This window comes from Zophobas morio, unplaced genomic scaffold (assembly GCF_036711695.1).
Source record: "Zophobas morio isolate AGI-343-1 ecotype UQ-CSIRO unplaced genomic scaffold, CSIRO_AGI_Zmor_V1 ptg000030l, whole genome shotgun sequence".
Taxonomy (NCBI): Eukaryota; Metazoa; Arthropoda; class Insecta; order Coleoptera; family Tenebrionidae; genus Zophobas; species Zophobas morio.
Window position 1 is genome coordinate 2,310,861 of NW_026972135.1, and position 23,902 is coordinate 2,334,762.

The following is a 23,902-nucleotide window of genomic DNA, read 5'->3' on the forward strand; positions in this document are numbered from 1 at the left end:
GAAATTCTCAAATCCTCAGAACTCCATAATGCTCAAATACTCAGAATACCAAAATCCTCAATTCCTCAAAACAGCGAAATCCTCAAATCCTCAAAACCTCATAATCCTTAAATCCTCAGAACACCAAAATCCTCAATTCCCCAAAACTCCGAAACCTCAAATCCTCAGAAATCCACAATCCCCAAATCCTTAGAACAACGAAATCCTCAAATTCTCAGAACTTCATAATCCCCAAATCCTCAGAACAGCGAAATCCTCAAATCGACAGAACTTCATAATCCTCAAATCTTCAGAAAACCAAAATACTCAAATCCTCAGAACAGCGAAATCCTCATATCCCGAGAACTCCAAAATCCTCAAATCCTCAGATCACCAAATTGAGAATTTTGGTGATCTGAGAATTTGAGGATTTATTTGAGGATTTCGCTGTTTTTAGGATTTTGACGTTCTGAGGATGTAAGGATTATGGAGTACTGAGAATTTCAGGGTTATGGAGTTCTGAGGATTTGGGGATTTCACTATTTTGAGGATTTAAGGTTTCCGCTGTTCTGAGGATTTGTGGATTTGGACTTCTGAGAATTTGAGAATTCTGCAGTTCTGAGGATTTGAGGATTTGGGAATTGTGGGGATTTGAGGATTTTGGAGTTCGGAGGATTTGAAAATCTTGGGGTTCTGAAGATTTGGGAATTTCGCTGTGCTGAGGATTTGAGAATTTTGGTGTTCTGAGAATTTCAGGATTTCGCTGCTTTGAGGATTTGAGAATTTTTCCATAATCCTCAAATTCTCAGAAAATCAAAATTCTCAAATCCTCAGAACTCCGTAATCCTGAAATTCTTAGTACCCCCCAAATATTCAAATCCTCAGATCACCAAAATTCTCAAATCTTCAGAACAGCGAAATCCTCAAATCCTCAGAACAATGAAATTCTCGAATCCTCAGAACACCATAATCCTAAAATCCTCAGAACACTATAATCCCCAAAACTTCTAAACTCCATATTCCTCAAATCCTCAGAACCCCATAATCCGCAAATCATCAGAACACCATAATTATCAAATCGTCAGAACAGAGAAATCCTCAAATCCTCAGAACTCCATAATCTTCAAATTCTCAGAACTCCAAAATCCTCAAATCTTCAGGACTGCAAAATCCTCAAATCCTCACAAGTCCAGATACCTCAGATCCTCCGAACGCCATAATACTCAAGTCCTCAGATCTCCATAATGCCATAATCCTCAAATTCTCAGAATTCCAAAATCCTCAAATCCTCAGAACACCAAAATCCTCAAATGCTCAGGACTTGAAATCCTCAAATCGTCAGAATTCTATAATCCTCAAATCCTTAGAACACCAAAATCCTCAAAACCTCAGAACTACGAAATCCTTAAATTCTCAGAACTCCAAAATCCTCAAAACCTTAGAACACTATAATCCTCAAATTGTCAAAACACCATAATTTTCAAATCCTCAAAACACCATAATCATCAGATCTTTAAAGCAGCATAACCTTCGAATCCTCAGAACAACAAATTCTTCAAACACTCAAAACACCTTAGTCCTCAGATCGTCAGAGCACCATAATCCTCAAATCTTCATAATACTATAATCACATAAAAATTTTGGGTGTCCTAGACTTTGCTTTAACAACCATTCGCATTTTGAACGTGGTATGGATGTAAGCCTTGCCGGTGAATGCTGATCTCGAGCTCTTCTTCGATTCGTTTCAAAATTTGTTCTTCTGCTTGCAGTATTCTTTCGATCTTACCACGAAAAAAATCACCAATTTAGTTACATTCGTTGAACATATGTAATCTCACTGTTAGATCCGTTCCTTCTATATACAGTCGGAGCCAGAGAATCTTGGACGTCAGTGTCATCTTCATCTCGCTGTCACAGAGTGTATACTTTTTCTAACCTTATTTTTTTAGTTGTGTCATTTTTTGCGTCTTATTTATTAATAATCTAACATTAATTTTCTGTTTTTGTCGAAATGCCATTATTTTTAGAAAAATTATGATCAGTTTTCACCAGTAGGTAAAGCTACTGGTAAACTTCTAATTAGTAAACGCCCAGATTAGAACTAGAAATCAATTGTTGTGACCAAACACATTTCTCTTTTAACAAAATTAGTTTTAATTGTCGATCATTTCGTGAACCTAATTTTGAAAATAGACATTTTTGCTTTTACTTTTGTCATTTTTGACATTTTGTCAGTGTCGACTTGCTAAATCCTTTCCAGGGATGACTCACTTACGACTTATGTTCAAACAACCACAGCCACCCCCCGTTTTCGGAACCATCAAATTTAAATCTCCTCGAACCCAGCACCCACCACACTACCACTACCATACCTCTTCATCTTCAGCGGACCCAGCAGTCCACCACGACACGCAGACCAGTTCGCTTCTCTCCCATTCTCGCGCCTTTAAAAGTGCAGTGCCCCATCGACCCATCATAACGGATTAACCCACCATCCGCAACGGTATGCCAGTCCCATAAGCTTAACCTAAAAATGCCGTTCGACGATTTTTGCATATCGACGAAACCGGTCCGCCGTGACGGAGGTCAAGTTTTCGCACATAAATTTAACGGTTTATCGCACAGCCCGAGCCGACTGCCGAGGGCGCACACCCTGTATATGCCGCGGTGGCGCGAAAAAACGCATTGTGGAAATTGCTTTCACTTTTCATTCGGTGAAGTAATCGCTTATTTTTTTAGTCTGAGTAAAGTAATTTGTCGGTTTTGGTTGGAAACGCGGAATGGAGCGCTGAGGTTAGACGTTTTATTTTTTATTATTACGATTTTTTTTGAGGCGTGAGAAAATGCGGATTTGGTTTGAAAAGAATTTTCAAAATTTTGCAAGGTTGGCGCAATCAAAGCAACCAGATAATTTTCGAGCACGCCTCACCGAACGTGATTAAAAAACGCAGTTAATATAGATGCATGTGGAAATTATTCAATAATTAAAACACTCCAATGTCAGAAGTATAAAAAATAGATTTCAATAGCAATCGTGTGCTCTTTACAACCTAGCGGAATTTTTCTAATTTAGCAATAATTATAATAAATAGTGTGAAGCGAAAAAAACTGTTGCATTTGTGCAGACATAACTAGCTCTGATTTAATTAATTACTTGCAATTTTAAGGCGTATAAAATGAATAAATAATTTTTTAACATTCCGTGAATTCTAACCTAAAAAGTAATTACGACATTGTTGAGTTCCAGATTTACAAATTGCTCCAGTCTGTGACCAAAAAAGTTACTCGGCTAAGTCGGAATTTGCATTAAATTTTTGTTTCATGCAGGTTGCGCTTGTTACACAGCGGTTTTTTCCTGTTTTTACACACATTGTGGCAGAGTTTAAGATTCTTCGTATGTACAGAGCGAAAACAGGAAACTAGAGAGTGTGTGTAATCCTCCAACAAACAGTTTAAAGTTTGAAGTGTGACATCCGTGTACGAGTTTGTCGTTTCTGGGTAAAAGTGGTCGTTTAAGCGGGTTTTATATGTTGAAACTTTTAGTATTAAAAAAAGTGGTAAAAATGATAAATCTTGATTCTGAGCACTTGTATAGGAAATTACAGCCTATAAATCAGATTTAGCACCCTATATTTTTTTGTGATTGTCTCCGACCGTCTAAAAATTTTTATATGGAAAACATTTTATCATTGAATAACTAAAAGTTGACTCAAAAAAATATAAAGCTGAAAAATAAAAAAAAAATAAAAGTGAAAAATTGGGTAATTTTAAAATTGAAAAATTGAAAAATCGGATATCATAAAACTATAAAATTGAAAAATTGAAAATCAAAATTTTAAAAAATTAAAAATCGAAATTTTGAAAAATAAAAAATTGGAAAATTACAAAATTGAAAAATTGGATAATTGTGAAACAAAAAATTATCAAACCGAAATTCGAATGATTTTAAAATCAAAACATTGAAAGATAATTATAAAATGGAAAAATAACAACATGTAGAAAAAATGCAAATTATTAAACTGAACATAAAAAATTCTAAAAATTAAATATCGAATTTGTGAAAAATTAGCAATCAAAAAACTGGAAAATTGAAACAATATACATATTTGAAAAAATGAAAAATGTAAAAATCAAAAAGTTATAAAACTGAAAATTGAGAAATTGATTAATAAAAGGCAAATAATTCAGACATGCAAAAGTTTTAAAAATCTAAAATCGAAAAATCAAAGAGTGAAAAATGAAAAACTTGGGGAATTAAAACTGAAATTTACAAATTACAAAATTCACTATTCGGATAAATGTAAACTCGAAAATATATTAAACAATAAAAATGCAAAATTATTACTTTAAAAAACGAAAAATCGAAAAATTAATAAATCAAAGGACTGATTTATTAAAAGCTGGACAACTGCAAATCGTATAATTTTAAAATTGAAAAAATCAGGCAACTGTAAAATGAAAAAAATTCAAAATTGAAAAATCGAAAAATTGCAAAATTATGAAATTAAAAAAATCAGAGAATTGGAAATCGAAAGTTTGAAACATTAAAAATCAAAGAATTAGAAAATGGAAACGATTCGGATAATTGAAATATCAAAAATTGAAAAATCTGATACTTTTGTACATGTATATACGAAAACTTGTAAAATAATTAAACTGCAAAATAAAAAATTTGAAAAATTAAAATTGAAATTTTGAACAATCAAAAATCAAAAAATTGAAAACTTTTAAAATTACGAAATTGGAAAACTGGGTGTTTGTAAAATCTATTAAATTATTAAAATTATTAAATTGAAAAATTGAAAAATCAAAAACTGAACACCTGATTCGTTAAAAACTGTACAGTTGAGAAATCGGAAAATTGTAAAAAAAATATAAAACGGAAACAATGAAATTCGGATTGTTGAAAATTCAAAAATTGAAAAATCGGACCTCTCGAAGCGAAAAATTAGAAAATAATTACACTTAAAAATTAAAAATCTGAAAAATTTAAAATGAAATTTTGAACAATTAAAAGTCAAAAAATTAAAAATTTGTACAATTACAAAATTGAAAAATTAGATAATTTTAAAATTGTAAAAATCCAATAATTTTAATATCGAAAAATGGGATTATTGTAAAATCAAAAAACTAAAAAATTCAAACTACATATTTGAAAAAGTGAAAAATTTTAAAAACGAATATTTCTAAAATAAATTGTAAATTGAGAAATAGATTAATAAAGACGAAATAATTGACACATCTAAAAGTTGTAAAAATCTAAAATTAAAAAATCAAAGAATGTAAAATTAGAGAATTGAAAAATCGGGTAACTGTAAAATCGAAAATTTATTAAACAATAAAAATCGAAAATTGCAAAATTATTGCATTGAATACTGAAAAATCGAAAACTTAATAAATCAAATGATTCCAAAACCGAAAAATTGAAAACATAGAATTTGAAAAATCTGATAACTGAAAAATCTAAAAATCGAAAAATGAATCATTAAAAACTGGACAATTGAGAAATCAAAATTCTAAAAATATAATACATACTGAAAAAGCAAAAATTTGCAAAATTACTAACTGAAAAATCGTATAATTTTAAAATTTAAAAATTAAAAAATCAGACAACTGTAAAACAGAAAAATTACAAAATTGAAAAACCGAAAAATTGCAAAATTATGAAATCAAAAAAAATCGGAAAATTGGAAATCGAAATTTTGAAAAATTAAAAATCGAACAATTAAATAATCGAAGCAATGAAATCCTGATAAATTGAAAAATCGGATACCTTTATATACGAAAAATTGTAAAATAATTAAACAGCAACATAAAAAATTTGAAAAATTAAAATTGAACAATCAAAAATCTAAAAACTGTTAAACTGTAAAAATTAAAAATTTCAAAATCGAAGGCTTTTAAAACCGAAAAATTGCAAAATCAAGGAATTGAAAAATCTGAAATTTGAAAAATTAAAAATTGAAGACTGATTCATTAAAAACTGGGTAATTGAGGAATCGAAAAATTATAAAAAAAATATAAAACTGAAAAACAGTACAGTTTTCCAATTGAAAAATAAGTTTTGAAATAGAAAAATTACAAAACTGAAAATTTGCAAAATTATGAAATTAACAAAATCAGAAACTCAAAAATTGAAAATCGAACTTTTGAAATACTGAAAATCAAAAAATTAGAAAATTCTAACAATTAAATTCAGGTTATTGAAAACTCAAAAATTGAAAAATCGGATGCCTCTAAAAACGAATAATTCGAAAATAATTACACTGAAATATCAAAAACCTGAAAAATTAAAGTTGAAATTTTGAACATTTAAAAATCAAAAAATAAAAAAATGAAAAATTGCAACATTATTAAATGGAAAAATCTGATAACTGAAAAATGAAACTTTGAAAAACTGATTAATTAAAAACTTGTCAATTGAGACATCGAAAAATTCTAAAAATATAAAAATGAAAAACCAAAAAATTACAAAATTACAAAACTAAAAAATCGTGTAACTTTGTAATTGAAAAATTGAAAATCAAAATTTAGAAAAATTAAAAATAAATTGAAAAATCTAAAACTGTACAATTGAAAAAACGACACATTTTAAAAACGAAAAATTGTAAAATTGAAAATTGTGAAATTGATTAATAAAAATGTAAACTCTAAAACCAATAAACAATTAAAATGAAAAATTGCAAAATTATTAGGTACATTTAAAATTAAAAAATCGAGAATTTGGAAAATCTAATAACTGAAAGATTGAAAAATGGAAAACTGAATCATCAAAAACTGGGCAATTAAGAAAGCCAAAAATTTGCAAAATTACTACCTGAATATACGTAGAATTTTAAAATTAAAAAAAAATTGAAAAATTGAAAAATCAGTCAATTGTAAAATAAAAAAAATACAAAACTGAAAAATCGACAAATTGCGAAATTATGAAATTGAAACATTAAAAATCAAAGAATTAGAAAATCGAAACAATGAAATTCGGATAATTGAAAAATCAAAAATTGAAGAATCGAATACTTTTAAAAATTAAAATTGACGTTTTTAACAATCTAAAGTGAAAAAAATGAAAATCAAAAAATTAGAAAATTGAAGCAATAAAAATCGGATTATTATTGCAAATTCAAAAACTGAAAAATCGAATAAAAAATGAATTAAAAATAAAATTGCAAAATTGAAAAATTGGGTAATTTTAAAATCGAAAAATTATGAAACAGTAAAAATGAAAAATTGCAACTTTAATAATTGGAAAAATCGAAAAATTGTAAAATCGAAGGTTTCCAAAACTGAAAAATTGAAAAATCGTGAAATTGAAACATCTGATAATAATTGAAAAATCAAATTTTGAAAAACTGATTCGTTAAAAACTGGACAATTGAGAAATCGAAAAATTATAAAAAATAAAACTGAAAAAAAATGAAAAATTGAAGAAAAATGGCAAAATTATGGAATTAAAAAGTCAAAAACTCGGAAAATTCAAAATCGAAATTTTGAAATATAGAAAAACAAAAAATTAGAAAATCGAAACAATAAAATTCGAATAACCGAAAAATCAAAAATTTAATATGTAATCGGAAACATAAAAAAATTAAAAAACAAAGAATTATAAAATTGATAATTAAGAAACTGAAGAAGTGTAAAATCGAAACATTGAAAAAAACTGAAATATCAAAAACTTGTAAAATTAGAATTGAAATTTTGAACATTAAAAATCAAAAAAATTGAAAAATTGCAAAACCCAAAAATTCCAAATTTTAAAAATTGGAAATCGAGAATTTTTGGAAAAATTGATAACTGAAAAATAGAATAATGAAAAACTGATGCATCAGTGAAAACTGGACCATTGAGAAATCGAAAAATTGTAAAAATATCAATCAAAAAAATCAAAAATTTAGATAATTTTAAAATTGAACTAAAAAATCAGACAATTATAAACTAGAATAATTAAAAAATTAAAAAATTGAAAATTGCAAAATTATGAAATTAAAAAATCAAAAGCTCGGAGGATTTTAGAAACATTAAAAATCAAAGAATTAGAAAATCGAAACAACGAAATTCGAATTGGATACTTTTGTAACAAAAAATTGTAAAATAATTAAACTGAAAAACCTGAAAGTTTAAAAATTAAAATTGAAAGTTTGAACAGTTAAAAATCAAAAATTTGTAAAATTACTAATAGAAAAATTGGATAATTGTAAAATCGAAAAGTTATTAAATTGTAAAAATAAAAATTTGCAGAATTATTAAATTGAAAAATCGATTGATTGAAAAATGACAAATCGAAAAATGATAAAATCGCAGGTTTTCTAAACCGAAGAATTGAAAAATAGAGAATTTGAGAAATCTAATAACTGAATATCAAAAATGGAAAAACTGATTCATTAAAAAATGCACAATTGAGAAATCGAGAAATTGTAAAAAATATGTCTAAAACAGAAAAATCAGAAAATTGATAAATTGAAAATTCATAAAATTGAAAAATTGCAAAAGTTTTGTGATGGGGTCATGAACATTTTTGCAAGGATGCGTTTATCAGTCCAAATTACGCCTGTAAATTTTGAGGAGCGTTTGTCATCTACGCGATATTCCTAATACACATACAAAATTTGACAATGATCGGTCCAGTAGTTTCGGAGATTATCTGTCTATTAAAAATCGACACAGACGCCGATAGACATCAGACAGACGGAACCCAGAAACCCATGTGTTCGTATTCTAGGGGTCATGAATTTAGTGTTAAATTTTAAACAAACATTTTCACTAATTCGTTTGTTCCAATTGCAAAAAATAAAACTATACAAACATAGTTTAATCTTTCTTGTGTCAAAACCACAAAACACTTTCATGAAACAATGCACAGTAAAACACCAATTCGTTTTTTCCGTAAACGCTGTAAACAGTTATTTTATTATTTGTCCTTATAGACGAATTTCAGACAGTCTCAACCGCTCTTTCCACACTCACCAGAGGCATTTTTGTCATACCAAACCAAGCTGATTGATGCTGGATCTAATTCGAAAGAACAGCTAATTCTAGAGCCTTGAAAGCACCCAATCAGGCGAGCAAAAAATCACCAGAATTAACTTTTTATTAGTTTGCAAATGTATTTCTCAAACCATGTTACAATAATTATGTTACGTTTTAACTCTAACACTTTTTTTTCTCTATTTATTTTGCACTTCAACTTGTCGGTCTTGAATACACTTAATGGCTCCAGTAAAAAAAAGGTCGATTTTGCATCCATCCCACAAAATCCGTTCAAGTGCAACATGTTTCATTTCACAATTTTTGATTACAAAATGAGCACAAGACCTAACCCGTGAGTCAACATTTAAATGATTGCTAAAGTTATAAAAGCCTCTAATTACTTGGCATTATCTAATTACGCATCGGTGTCTCAAATAGCGTAAAAAGCAACAAATGCTCAACCGACATTCCTTCCACATCCTGCTCCCCCTACTTAACCCCATAAATCCACCCATCATCTCCTCAAATGTTAGATCAGTTTTGCAAGCCGATATGTACCACGACCGTTCCATCCATGGGAAAGTGAGTACCGTTCAAGGCTCTTCAACTTCTGCATCCATAATGCAGTCACAGTTCATCCTCTCGTGATTGAAATTTTTACCGACCTACTGCAAACCCGATAAAAAACGAAATCAAAGCATTGCGTAACTAGAACTAAATAGCTTGAAAAATCACCGTGAAAGTACACAAACCGGTAATCAATCACGATAATAGGGAAATAGCGGACCAGTTTACCAACAAACTCGCATGCCATCACCCCAAACTCCACCACCCACCAACCCAACCCTTTCCCTCGACAAAAACCGCCTCCCCTCGCGCGGCCATCACCCATCAGCCAATCGCGCTCAAGGTCAGCGCGCATCCCCTAACCCCGTTGCGCCACAATGATGCGTTCTCGTTTTGCGTCGAGAGTGAAAGTGCGAGGGCATTGTTACGTCGAAACAAAGCCATTGTTCCGTAATTCTTTCCCGCTTGATTCGTTTTTTTTGCGTAACTGGTCTATGCGCTGACCTTGAACACGGATGGAGGTTAGGGCAGCGGATGGAGTGAAAGTCGTGCGGATCTGAAGCGGAGATCGAGGATTGGTTTTTCGGCGGTTGCGTGATTGGTGCGTTGACACGCTGTTTGGCTCGAGGGGACGTTGCGTGGTAACGAGCTTCCCCTGCGGCGGCCATTAGGGTCGAGGGAGGGGTGGTTCGGATGGCTTCTGAGCTCGTGATCGCGTTGGGAATGCTTGAACATGGAGAAATTGCGATTTGTGCTGGTCGTTGGATAACTGTTGGATAAGTCGTGCACGATTTTTTAATTATGGGGTTTGTGGGAAAAAATTAATGGTGCTGGGTTTGTTGTCGTAGCGTTATGACGACATGGTAAACAGTTGTTTTTAATTTTGGATTTGGGTTTTTCCCCTCCAGTGTAATAGATTCCTGTACAGGAAAATGAAAAATTAAGTGAAGAAAATACAAAAAGAAAAAGTTGAGCGAAAATTATGAAACCTTTAAAGTTCAGAACGAGATAAAAGTCAGGGACAGCTGCGAGAGATAAAGTTCTCATTGAGATATATATATATATATATATATGAGCAACAAAGGAAAAAATGCAACACAGTCATACGACAGAATCAAAGAAAACACATGAAGGATGTAATAAGATAAATTAACAGAAGATATAAGAATAAAGAAAAACTGTTCAGGGGCTAAACCATCTCAGGAAAATGCTTTCTATCCTATGTAAATAATAGTCAGATTCTAAATCTAGAGTTCTTTTAGGGATAGATCTTCAAATAAACCAAAAGAAAATATAAGTAAGTTCAATTTGTAGAAAAATCTGAGTTTTTTCAAATCAGGAAAAAAATTCCTAATGAAAGATTTCGACATTCATAATCTGAACTCATATATTGTTTCATAGTCGTTTCTTCGATAACCCTACCGGTTTTTCCAGAATCGGTGGAAATACTAGCCCCGCCCACCCACCCTCTGTTTTCTTGTGACGTACGTCATCTGCCAAAATCAATTTTATCTTACCAAATACTAGTGCCACGGTGAATTATGGCAATTTTTTAAATCACCACATCGAGATTTATTACTAAATTTTTTTTTTTATTTTTACTCAACTTTTTCAAAAATGAAATTTTTCCACTTCCTCAAATTTCCACCTTTTCAACCATTTTCGAAATTTAAGCAAATATATTTTTATGCAGATTTCGAGACCTAGAAGACCTCATTTCTTCCATAACTATAACGTTTTTTCCTGAATATTTGGAATTTTGAAAAAAATTGATTTGAAAAACTGAATATTACGAGAATATTGCTCTGTGACCATAAAGACTATATTTTTGAAATCACCACATCTAGGTCTATGTCCCAGAATTTTTTGTGAATTTTGAATCAACTTTTTCACAAAAGAAATTTTTCAAATACCCTATTTCCCCAAATTTCGCCCCATTTTCCACCATTTTCAAAACTTAACCAAACCAAAAATATTTTCTCATTGATTTCGAGCTCGGCCTCGTTTATTCGATAATTCCGACGGTTTCTCCAGAATAGGCCATTAAATTATCGCAGTTTTTGGAATTTTTAAAAAATTTTATTTTAAAACTGAATATTCCAAAAATGTAGTTCCGTGATCATAAACATGTTATATTTTTGAAATCAGCACATCGAGATTTGTAACCTTAATTTTTTTGTGAATTTTTAAACAACTTTTTCAAAAGACAAATTTTTCCATTCTTCAAATTTCGACCCATTTTTGACCATTTTGGAAATCACTTCCAGCCTTATTTTTTCATTAATACCAACGGTTTTTCCAGAATCGGCCATTAAATAATAGCAATTTTTAGAATTTTTAAAAAATTTTACTTTAAAACCGAATATTTTGAAAATAAACAAGGTAGGAGTACTACATTTTTTAAATCAACACGTCGAGATCCTAAATCCTAGAATTTTTATTGGATTTTTAGACAACTTTTTTAATAGTGAATTTTTTCCATTCTTCAAATTTTGACCCAATTTTGACATTTTGGAAATCACTTCCGGCCTCGATTCTTCGATAACTCCAACCGTCGTACCAGAACAAAATAAAAAAATCGAAAATTGCAAAACTATGAAATTGAAAAATTGAAAATCGAAATTTTGAAAAAATAAAGTATCAAAAAATTGAAAAGTTAGAACAATGAAATTCGGATATTTGAAAAATGGAAAAATTGAACAACTGAAAAAACGATAAATTTAAAAAAAACGAAGAATTATAAAATCAAAAATTCCAACGGTTTTTCCAGAATCGGCCATTAAATTATCCCAATTTTTGGGATTTTTAGAAAATTTGATTTTTAAAATTGAATATTTCGAAATTGTTGCTCCGTCACCAAAAATACGCTGTATTTTTTAAATAAGCAGGACGAGATCTATTTTCCAGAGTTTTTTGTGCATTTTTAAACAACTTTTTCAAAAATTAATTTTTTCCAATAATCGCAATTTTTGGAATTTTAAAAAACTTTGACTTTAAAACTGAATATTCCGCAAATGTAGCTCCATGATCATAGCATGTTTTATTTTTGAAATCAGCACATCGAGATCTATAGCCTAAATTATTTTGTGAATTTTTAGACAACTTTTTCAAAAGTCAAATTTTTTTCTTTCTTCAAATTTCGCCCGAAATTTTGTAATATTAGCAATCAAGAAATTAAAAAATAGAAACAATTAAATTCGGATTATTCAAAATTCAAAGAGTGAGAAATCGGAGAATTGGAAAATAATTAAACTGAAAAATTATAAACCTGAAAAATTAGAATTGAAATTTTGAAGAATTAAAAATAAAAAAATTGAAAATTTGAAAAATTACAAAATTAAAAAATTGGATAATTTTAAAATCGAATATTTATGAAACCGAAAAAATAAAAAATTGCAACACTGTTAAATGGAAAATTCGAAAAATTGTAAAATTGAAGGTTTTCAAAACCAAAAATTGAAAAATCGAGAAACTGAAAATTAAATGTAGTAATCTCGGAAAATCGGAATTTTGAAATATCGACAATCAAAAAATTGGAAAATCGAAACAGTAAAATTCTAATAACCGAAAAATCAAAAATTTAATATGTAATTGGAAACATGATAAATTTAAAAAACAAAGAATTATGAAATTGATAATTAATAAACTGAAGAAATGTAAACTCGAAACATTGAGAAAAACTGAAATATCAAAAACTTGAAAACTTAAAATTAAAATTTTGAACATTAAAAATGAAAAAATTGTAAAAAAGCAAAATTACAAAATTGGAAAGTCAAATAACTGTATACTCGAAAATTTATTAAACACTAAAATAGAAAAATTTAAAAATCGAAAAATTGCGAAATTTTGAAACTGAAAAATCAAAAACTTGAAAAATTAAAACAGAAACTTTGAACAATTGAAATTCAAAAATTTGAAAATCTGCAAAATTACAAAATTGAAAAATCGAATCGCTGTAAACTCGAAAATTTATTAAATAGTAAAAGCTTAAAATTATTAAACTGCAAAATGGAAAATCTAAAAAAAATAAACGAAAATTCAAAAATCGAAAGATTCAATAATCGAAAAATTGAAAAAGGAGAATGTGGAAAATCTGATAAATAAAAAAACGAAAATTGAAAAGTGATTCATTGAAAACTGGACAATTGGCATACTGAACAATTCTAAAATATAAAACTGACAAATTAAAAATTTGCAAAATTACAAACTGAAAAATCGTATAATTTTAAAATTAAAAAATTTTACAGATGCAAAATACCTATAAAACCTGCAAAATTATGATATTGAAATATCGCACAAGCACATTATATTTTTGAGATCAGCGCCCCAAGATCTACATTTTAGATTTTTTTGTGCATTTTTTAAAAGTGAAAATTTTCGAATATTCTGTCGTTCAAATTTCAACCCATTTTCGAAATCTAACTAAATACATTTTTGGTAGATTTTCAGCTCTAAAAGTCATTTGTGGCCTCACTTCTTCGATAGATCCAAAGGTTTTTCCAGAATACGACACTGAATTAACGCAATTTTGGAATTTAAAAAAAAAAGCTTAAAACGCAATATTTCGAAAATCTTGCTCCGTGACCATGAATACCCTATATTTTTAGAATAAGCACGTCAATCTATAACCCAGAATATTTTGTGGATTTTTAGACAACTTTTCAAAACCGAATGTTTTGTAAATATTGCGCGATAAACACAAACACGCTATATTTGTATTCTCCAAATTTCGGCCCATTTTTGGCCATTTTCGAAACTTAACGAAATCCATTTTCTGGTAGTTTTTGAGCCCTGGAACTTATTTCCGGTATCGTTTCTTTCATAACTAGGTACAACAATTTTTCCAGAAACGGCAGTTGAAATCACGAAATCTTTGGAATTTTTGGAAAAATTTGCCTTTAAAACCGAACATTTTGGTAATATTTGACGATAAATATATACATGCTATATTTTTAAAATCAGTACGTCAAGATCCTACATTCCTCAATTTTTTGAGAATATTTAGACAAACATTTTTAAAAGTGAATTTTTTCCAATACTCCCCCCTTCTCCAAATTTCGGCCCATTTTTTAGCATTTTCGAAACTTAACTAAATACATTTTCTGCCAGATTTCGAGCTCTGAAACTCATTTCCGGTATCGTTTCTTTGATAACTACAACAATTTTTCCAGAAACGGCAGTTGAAATCACGTAATCTTTGGAATTTTTGGAAAAATTTGACTTTTTTAAAAGTGAAATTTTTCCAATACTCCCCACTTCTCCAAATTTCGGCAAATTTGGATAACTGTTGGATAAGTCGTGCACGATTTTTTAATTATGGGGTTTGTGGGAAAAAATTAATGGTACTGGGTTTGTTGTCGTAGCGTTATGACGACATGGTTGCACCCATTTAAACAGTTGTTTTTAATTTTGAATTTGGGTTTTTCCCCCCCCAGTGTAATAGATTCCTGTACAGGAAAATAAAACATTAAGCGAAGAAAATACAAAAAGAAAAAGTTGAGCGAAAATTATGAAACCTTTAAAGTTCAGAACGAGATAAAAGTCAGGGACAGCTGCGAGAGATAAAGTTCTCATTGAGATTGAAGAAAGGAAAAATATATGAGCAACAAGGAAAAAATGCGACACAGTCATACGACAGAATTAAAGAAAACACATAAAAATGTAACAAGATAAATTAACAAAAGGTATAAGAATAAAGAAAAACTATTCAGGGGCTAAACCATCTCAGGAAAATGCTTTCTATCCTATGTAAATAATAGTCAGATTCTAAGTCTAGGGTTCTTTTAAGGATATATCTTCAAATAAACCAAAACAAAATATAAGTAAGTTCAGTTTCTAGAAAAATCTGGATTTTTTCAAATCAGGAAAAAAATTCCTCATGAAAGATTTGGACATTCAGAATCTGAACTCACTATTGTCTCATTGTCGTTTCTTCGATGAGTTTACCGGTTTTTCCAGAATCGGTGGAAATACTAGCCCCGCCCACCCACCCTCTGTTTTCTTGTGGCGTACGTCATCTGCCAAAATCAGTCTTATCTTACCAAATACTAGCGCCATGGTGGATTATGGCAAATTTTTAAATCAGCACATCGAGATCTATAACCAAAGTTTTTTTTTGAATTTTTACTCAACTTTTTCAAATTTCTACCTTTTCGGCCAACTTTTTGGAAATTTAAGCAAATATATTTTTATGTAAATTTCGAGACCTAGGAGGCACTTCCGACCTTATTTCTTCCATAACTACGACGTTTTTTCCTGAATATTTGGAATTTTTAAAAAATTCGATTTTAAAAACTGAATATTACGAGAATGTTGCTCTGTGACCATAAACATTATATTTTTGAAATCACCACGTCGAGATCTATATCCCAGAATTTTTTGTGGATTTTTAGTCAACTTTTTCACTAGAGAAATTTTTCGAATACCCTGTTTCCCCAAATTTCGCCCCATTTTCCACCATTTTCAAAACTTAACCAAACCAAAAATCTTTTCTCATAGATTTCGAGCTTCCGGCCTCGTTTATTCGATAATTCCGACGGTTTCTCCAGAATAGGCCATTAAATTATCGCAATTTTTGGAATTTTTAAAAAATTTTATTTTAAAAGTGAATATTCCGAAAATGTAGCTCCGTAATCATGTTTAATGTTATATTTTTGAAATCAGCACATCGAGATCTGTAACCTTAATTTTTTTGTGAATTTTTAAACAACTTTTTCAATAGACAGATTTTTCCATTCTTCAAATTTCCACCCATTTTTGACCATTTTGGAAATCACTTCCAGCCTTATTTTTTCATTAATACCAACGGTTTTTCCAGAATCGGCCATTAAATAATAACAATTTTTAGAATTTCTAAAAAATTTTACTTTAAAACCGAATATTTTGAAAATGTTGCTCCGTGACAATAAACAAGGTAGGAGTACATTTTTTAAATCAGTACGTCGAGATCCTAAATCCCAGAATTTTTGTTGGATTTTTAGACAACTTTTTTAATAGTGAATTTTTTCCATTCTTCAAATTTCGACCCAATTTTGACATTTTGGAAATCACTTCCGGCCTCGATTCTTCGATAACTCTAACCGTCGTACCAGAACAAAATAAAAAATCGAAAATTGCAAAACTATGAAATTGAAAAATTGAAAATCGAAATTTTGAAAAAATAAAATATCAAAAAATTGGAAAGTCAGAACAATGAAATTTGGATATTTGAAAAATAAAAAACTAAACAACTGAAAACACGACGAATTATAAAATCGAAAATTCCAACGGTTTATCCAGAATCGGTCATTGAATTATCCAAATTTTTGGAATTTTTAGAAAATTTGGGTTTAGAACTGCATATTCCGAAATAGTTGCTCCGCCATCGCCACCATAAATACTCCATATTTTTTAGATAAGCATGTCAGGATCTATTTGCCAGAATTTTTTGAGCATTTTTAGGCAACTTTTTCAAAAATGAAATTTTTCCATTCAAATTTCGACCCATTTTCGATCAATTTCAAAATTTAACCAAATCTTGTTAATCTCAAGCTCTATCAATTCCAGCCTTATTTTTTCGATAATACCAACGGTTTCTCCAGAATCTGCCATTGAATAATCGCAATTTTTGGAATTTTTTAAAAATCTTACTTTAAAACTGAATATTCTGAAAATGTAGGTCCGTGATCATAGACTTGTAATATTTTTGAAATCAGTACATCAAGATCTATAGCCTAAATTTTTTTGTGAATTTTGAGACAACTTTGTCAAAAGTCAAATTTTTTCGACTTCAAATTTCGACCCATTTTCAACCATTTTCAAAATTTAACCAAAATTATCTTTCTGTAGATTTTGAGCTCTAGAAGTCACTTGTGGTCTCGTTTCTTCGATAACTCTGACGCTTTCTCCAGAATCCACCACTGAATTATCGCATTTTTTGAAATTTCTAAAAAATTTGACTTTAAAGTCGAATATTTCTAAAATATTGCTCCATGGCCATAAACACTCTACATTTTTGAAATCAGCATGTCGAGATCTATATCCCAGAATTTTTTGTGGATTTTTAAACAACTTTTTCAAAAGTCAAATTTTTCCATTCTTCAAATTTCGACCCATTTTTGACTATTTTGGGAACCATTTCGGCCTTGCTTCTTCGATAACTCCAACCGTCGTACCAGATGAAAATAAAAAAATCGATAATTGCAAAACTATAAAATTGAAAAATTGAAAATCGAAATTTTGAAAAATTAAAGAATCAAACAATTTGAAAGTCAGGACAATGAAAAATCTGATTATTTTAAAATAAAAAAAGTAAAAAATTTAAAAAGCGAAAAATTGCGAAATTTTGAAACTGGAAAATCAAAAACTTGAAAAATTAAAATTGAAATTTTGAACAATTGAAATTCAAAAAATTGAAAACCTGGATAATAGTTAAATTGAAACATTATTAAACTGTAAACATGAAAAATTGCAAAATTATTAAATTCAAAAATCAGAGAATCGAAAAATCGGAAAAAATAAAAAATCTAGTATTTGAAAAATTAAAAATTGAAAAACCGAACAATTGAGAAATCGGAAAATTATAAAAAAATATAAAACTGAAAAATCGTACAATTTTCCAACTGATAAATTGAAAAATCAGACAATTATTATGAAATGGAAAAATTACAAAATTGAAAAATTATAAAATTATTAGATAAATTAAAAAATCAAAAACTGGAAAAATTGGAAATGGAAATTTTGAAATATTAACAATCAAGAAATTAAAAAATAGAAACAATTAAATTTGGATTATTCAAAATTCCAAGATTGAGATATCGGATACCTTTAAAAACGAAAAATTGAAAATAATTAAACTGAAAAATCATAAACCTGAAAAATTAGAATTGAAATTTTGAAGAATTAAAAATAAAAAAATTGAAAATTTTAAAAATTACAAAAATGAAAAATTGGATAATTTTAAAATCGAAAATTTATCAAACCGAAAAAAAGAAAAGTTGCAACACTATTAAATGAAATTGAAGGTTTCCAAAACCAAAAATAGAAAAATCGAGAAACTGAAAAATCTGATTATTGAAAAACTGAACAATTGAGAAATCGAAAAATTATAAAAATAAAAAAGCAAAATTATGACATTAAAGAATTAAGAAATTTTGAAATATTGAGAAACAAAAAATTAGAAAATCGAAACAATAAAATTCGAATAAGCGAAAAATCAAAAATTTAATATGTAATTGGAAACATGAAAAATTTAAAAAACAGAGAATTATAAATTTGATAATTAATAAACTGAAGAAGTGTAAAATCGAAACATTGAAGAAAACTGAAATATCAAAAACTTAAAAATCAAAAAATTGTTAAAAAAAACAAAATTACAAAATTGGAAAGTCAAATAACTGTATACTCGAAAATTTATTAAACAGTATAATTGAAAAATTTTAAAATCGAAAAATTGCGAAATTTTCAACAATTGAAATTCAAAAATTTGAAAATCTGCAAAATTACAAATTTGGAAGATCGAATAACTGTAAACTCGAAAATTTATTAAATAGTAAAAACGAAAAATTATTAAATTGAAAAATAAACAATCGAAAATTGAAAAATCGAAGAATTCAAAAATCGAAAAATTGAAAAACGGAGATGTGAAAAGTGATTCATTAAAAGCTGGACAATTGGGATATTGAACTATTCTAAAATATACAACTGACAAATTAAAAATTTGCAAAATTACAAACTGAAAAGTCGTATAATAAAAAAATTGAAAAATTAAAAATTGCAAAATTATGAAATTGAAATATCGCATAAGCACGCTATATTTTTGTGATCAGCACGTCGAGATCTATATTCTAGTTTTTTTTGTAGATTTTTTAGGAGTGACAATTTTTCAATATTCTGCTCTTCTTCAAATTTCAGTCCATTTTCGACCCTTTTCGAAATGTAACTAAATACATTTTTTGTAGATTTCCAGCTCTGATTTCTGGCCTCACTTCTGCGATAGCTCCAAGGGTTTTTCCAGAATCCGACACTGAATTAACGCAATTTTGGAATGTTTTTAAAAATTTGAGTTTAAAACTGATTATTTCAAAAATGTTGCCCTGTGACAATAAACACGCTATATTTTTGGAATAAGCACATCAAGATCTATATCCCTGAATATTTTGTGGATTTTTAGACAACTTTTTCTAAACTGAAGTTTTTCCAATATACATATTTTTGACCGTTTTCGAAATCGTTTTTTTTGATAACTTCAAAAGTTTTTCCAGAATCCATCATTCAAACCTCGGAATTTTTGAAAAATTTGATTTTATAACCGAACATTTTGAAAATAAATGTTGGGCGATGAACGATAACTACAACAATTTTTCCAAAAACGGCGGTTGAAATAACGAAATTTTAGGAATTTTTGGAAAAATTTTAATTCAAAACCGAATATGTTGTAAATTTTGCGCGATAAACACATAGACGCTATATTTGTATAATCAGTACGTCGAGATCTACATCTCTGAATTTTTTGAGAATATTTAGAAAACTTTTTTAAAAGTGAATTTTTTCTAATACTCCGCCCTTCTCCAAATTTGGGCCCATTTTTGACCATTTTCGAAACTTAACCAAACACATTTTCTGGTAGTTTTTGAGCTCTGGAACTCATTTCCGGTATCGTTTCTTTGATAACAACAACAATTTTTCCAGAAACGGCAGTTGAAATAACGAAATCTTTGGAATTTTTGGAAAAATTTGACTTTAAAACCGAACATTTTGTAAATATTGCGCGATAAAAATAAACAAGCTATATTTTTGGAATCAGCACGTCGAGATCTACATTCCTGAATTTTTTGAGAATATTTAGATAACTTTTTTAAAAGTGAAAATTTCCCAATACCTACTTCAAATTTCGGCCCATTTTTGACCATTTTCGAAACTTAACTAAACACATTTTCTGGTAGATTTCGAGCTCTGGAACTCACTTTCGGTATTGTTCCTTTGACAACTACAACAATTTTTCCAGAAACGGCCGTTGAAATAACGAAATTTTTGGAATTTTTGTAAAAATTTGACTTTAAAACCGAACATTTTGTAAATATTGCGCGATAAATATATACATGCTATATTTGTGAAAACAGCACGTCGAGATCTACATCTTTGAATTTTTTGAGAATATTTAGACAACTTTTTTAAAAGTAAAATTTTTCCAATACTCCCCCTTCTCCAAATTCCGGCCCATTTTTGACCATTTTCGAAACTTAACTAAATACATTTTCTGACAGATTTCGAACTCTGGAACTCACTTCCGGTCCCGTTTTTTCCATAACTCCAACAGTTTTTCCAGAATTCGTTTTTGGAATATCGAAATTTTTGGAAATTTTGAAAATCACGTCAAAACCTACGCTTTATTCCACTCTTTTTTGTGTACTTTTAGACAACTTTTTGAAAAATAAAATGTTTCCGATAAAAAGAGCTTTAGATAACGAAATTTCGGATTCTTTCAGCTCCATAAATTTTAATTCTTGTGCAGAGGAGTGTAATTAACATCCAACGAAGATCAGCCTCCTTATTTCGATATTCAATGAAATGATAATTAGAGAGAATGTTAACTTAAATGCAAAAAGCATGAAATTAATTGGTTTACAAGATCTTGATCACACACTGTTAAAATACATACCAGCACGCTAATCACGCTTCTGGGGTCATCGCATTCAAAGATGTTAATTAGCTTTCTGTGTGACTTAGCAACAACAAGAAAAAATTCACCGATTTAGTAATCACCCTGTGTGTTAAACCAACTACCTCTCGAGATACTCAAATCAGTGCGTGTATTTCTCAAATTTCGAAACTTTAATAAAATATGTCCTCGTGCTTTGTGGTCAAACTACAATATTAATAGGATATTCATACTTACTACAAAAGAAAACCTTAAGAATTATATTAACCTTAGCACATAATCACTCATGCCGGGGGCTTTTCAGTGGCACGTGCTACTGAACCTAAATCCGAAACAAATTTTTAGTACTTTTTTTATCTTTAAAAAAATCAAGCTTTCACCATTTCTAGATTTGAAAACCTCGACCCTAATATATTCGAACTTTTCATAAACTTAGCAAATGTGATTATAAAACGCATAAAATCAGCATTTTTCTCACGCCACAATGATGTCACTTCCAAGGTGTTGCTATTCTTCGAACATCCATAACAAGAAAAGTATTTTTTAATTATCGTAAAAGGATGCGACGAGTTTACAAATCGTTTTGTTGTGATTTTTGTTTCGAACCCGAAGGGGTACTAACTGTGTCGAAAGCGACCTCATTTTTGGCCATGACGTCACAAAATTTGTGTATTTCGATCTTGTAACTCTAGATGCATCCATTCTACCAGTCGCTTCGTCTTTTTTTCCAAAATGATTAACTAATCCGGTTCTGTAGCCCAAATTTACATTTTTTGTCAAGGTAGATAAAATTTATCCAAATTATTCGCTCCGTGAGCGTACACATAAACAGTAATTAATTTTGTAACTTCGAGAAAGTTCCTGAACTGCGTACCGTTAAACAGCGTTACGAAGTTGGCGTTACATTTTTCGTCGTAATATTTTCGTTTTCGAAATAAAGTCATTTTTAATCAATTACGCATCGATATAAAAATAACCACCTTGCAATAAACAATCACGTTTTGTTGCTCATTTTCCCCCATCCAGCAAAACCGGTAATTATCGCAATCTACAATTTAACCTAGAAAAACCGTAGACTGCCTCCCCTCCAGTCGCCATGCCGCACGTGCTCCCCCACCCCTACCCACTCATCTCCGGCCATACAGCACACAATTAGCGATCGTTATCTCGCGTTGCGTAAACTGCGAATTTAAAATTTTCTAAGTGAAAGCATCGATGACAATAATACGATAACAACTTAATTTGGAAGAATTTTAGCACCGGAACTGTTTACGTCGAAGACAAAGGACCAAGCAGACCGTGAACAACGGCCCGAACTTTGGAGATGTCAAGAGTTCAAGCGTTACGTCAAGGAATTTCACCGCACGATCACGATTTCGTGAATCCCAATACGTCGATAATTAATTTTTTCCGGTACAGAAAGCACGATTTTTTATATGGAGGCCAGGATTTAAATCGGGGTCGCTACAACGCACCTGCATTTTTTACTTTCGCCTTCATGTAATAGTTAAATAATAATTTAATAGCTCCAGAAGTGTGCGACAACGCAGATTAATTGGTTAATGAGACGACGGTGCTATTGAATAATTGGTGGCATTAGTTCTGACCGTGACTTTACTTGGTAGCACGGACTTGCACAGGATGGAGTCGGGGACTTCGCAAGTACCATTCTCCGATTGTGATGGATTTTAGGTTCCACTATTTTGTTCCTAACTTCTTATTGTTCTTTAACACTTCGATATTTAATGATAGATCTTTTATCACTTTGAAAGATTCTTCAAAAATTGCTTTAACAACTTATTATGTATCTGTTTACCCCCTCTAAAAAGTTGAGGGATGACGTCATCACAAAATTTTGTAAAGGAAAAACTCATTTCAAACATACGCGCAGCATGCTTCTTTACATTCACTTTTTTCTAATTTTTAAATTTTTTTCAAAATCCAAATTTCATTGATTGGTTTCCAATTTTTCTAGTTTTTGATTTTTCAATTTCAAAATTTTGCAATTTTTGGATTTTTATCTGACTTTTGAATTTTTCAATTTGAAAATTATACGATTTTTCAGTTTTGTAATTTTGCAATGTTTTGATCCAGTTTCTGATTTTTCGATTACCAGATTTTTGCAATTTTCCGATTTTTCATTAATCAATTGTTCGAATTTAAATTAAGTAATTTTATATTTCATTTTTAAAGTTTCATAATTTTTCGATTTTACGATTATTATCTTAATTGTTCAAAATTTCAATTTAGATTTTTCAAGTTTTTGATTTTTCAGTTTAATTATTTCACAATTATTTCCATGTATATCTTTTTTTAACTTAAAAGCGTTATTTAAAAAAAAAAAATCACAAAATCAAATCTTATAATTTTTAGAAAAATTTGGATTTTTTTGTTTTCTCCTTTTCTTTCGTTTTCCAAGTTGTTAATGTATCGGTTTCATAATTTTTCGTTTTTTCAACTTTTATTTTTTTCAATTTTTCAATTTGTCGGTTCTACAATTGTTAGATTTTACAATTTTTCATTTTTTGATCTTTTGTCTCATTTTTTAATTTTTCAAGTTTTTGACTGTCATTTTCCATTTTGCCAATTTTCTCATTTTCATTTTCTCGATTTTATGTCACAATTTTGGGTTTCATTTCTTTTACTTTTTTAATGTTTCTTACTATTTTTTTGATATTGCTTTTCTTCAATTTTTCAAGTTCTTCATTTCAAATTTTTAGATATTTCAAAGTTTTCCTTTTATGCTTTATCGTT

General features: G+C 29.4%; 1 protein-coding gene across 1 annotated transcript in view; it reads left to right on the forward strand.

The window, feature by feature from the left end:
- The first annotated feature begins 2,365 nt into the window (after positions 1–2,365).
- The window catches only part of LOC135137971 (glucose dehydrogenase [FAD, quinone]), a 28,671-nt gene continuing 7,134 nt past the window's right edge, over positions 2,366–23,902 (forward strand). The window contains exon 1 of the mRNA XM_064067773.1: positions 2,366–2,482. The gene's annotated coding sequence lies outside the window, so the exon portion shown is untranslated. The remainder of the gene's footprint in view (positions 2,483–23,902) is intronic.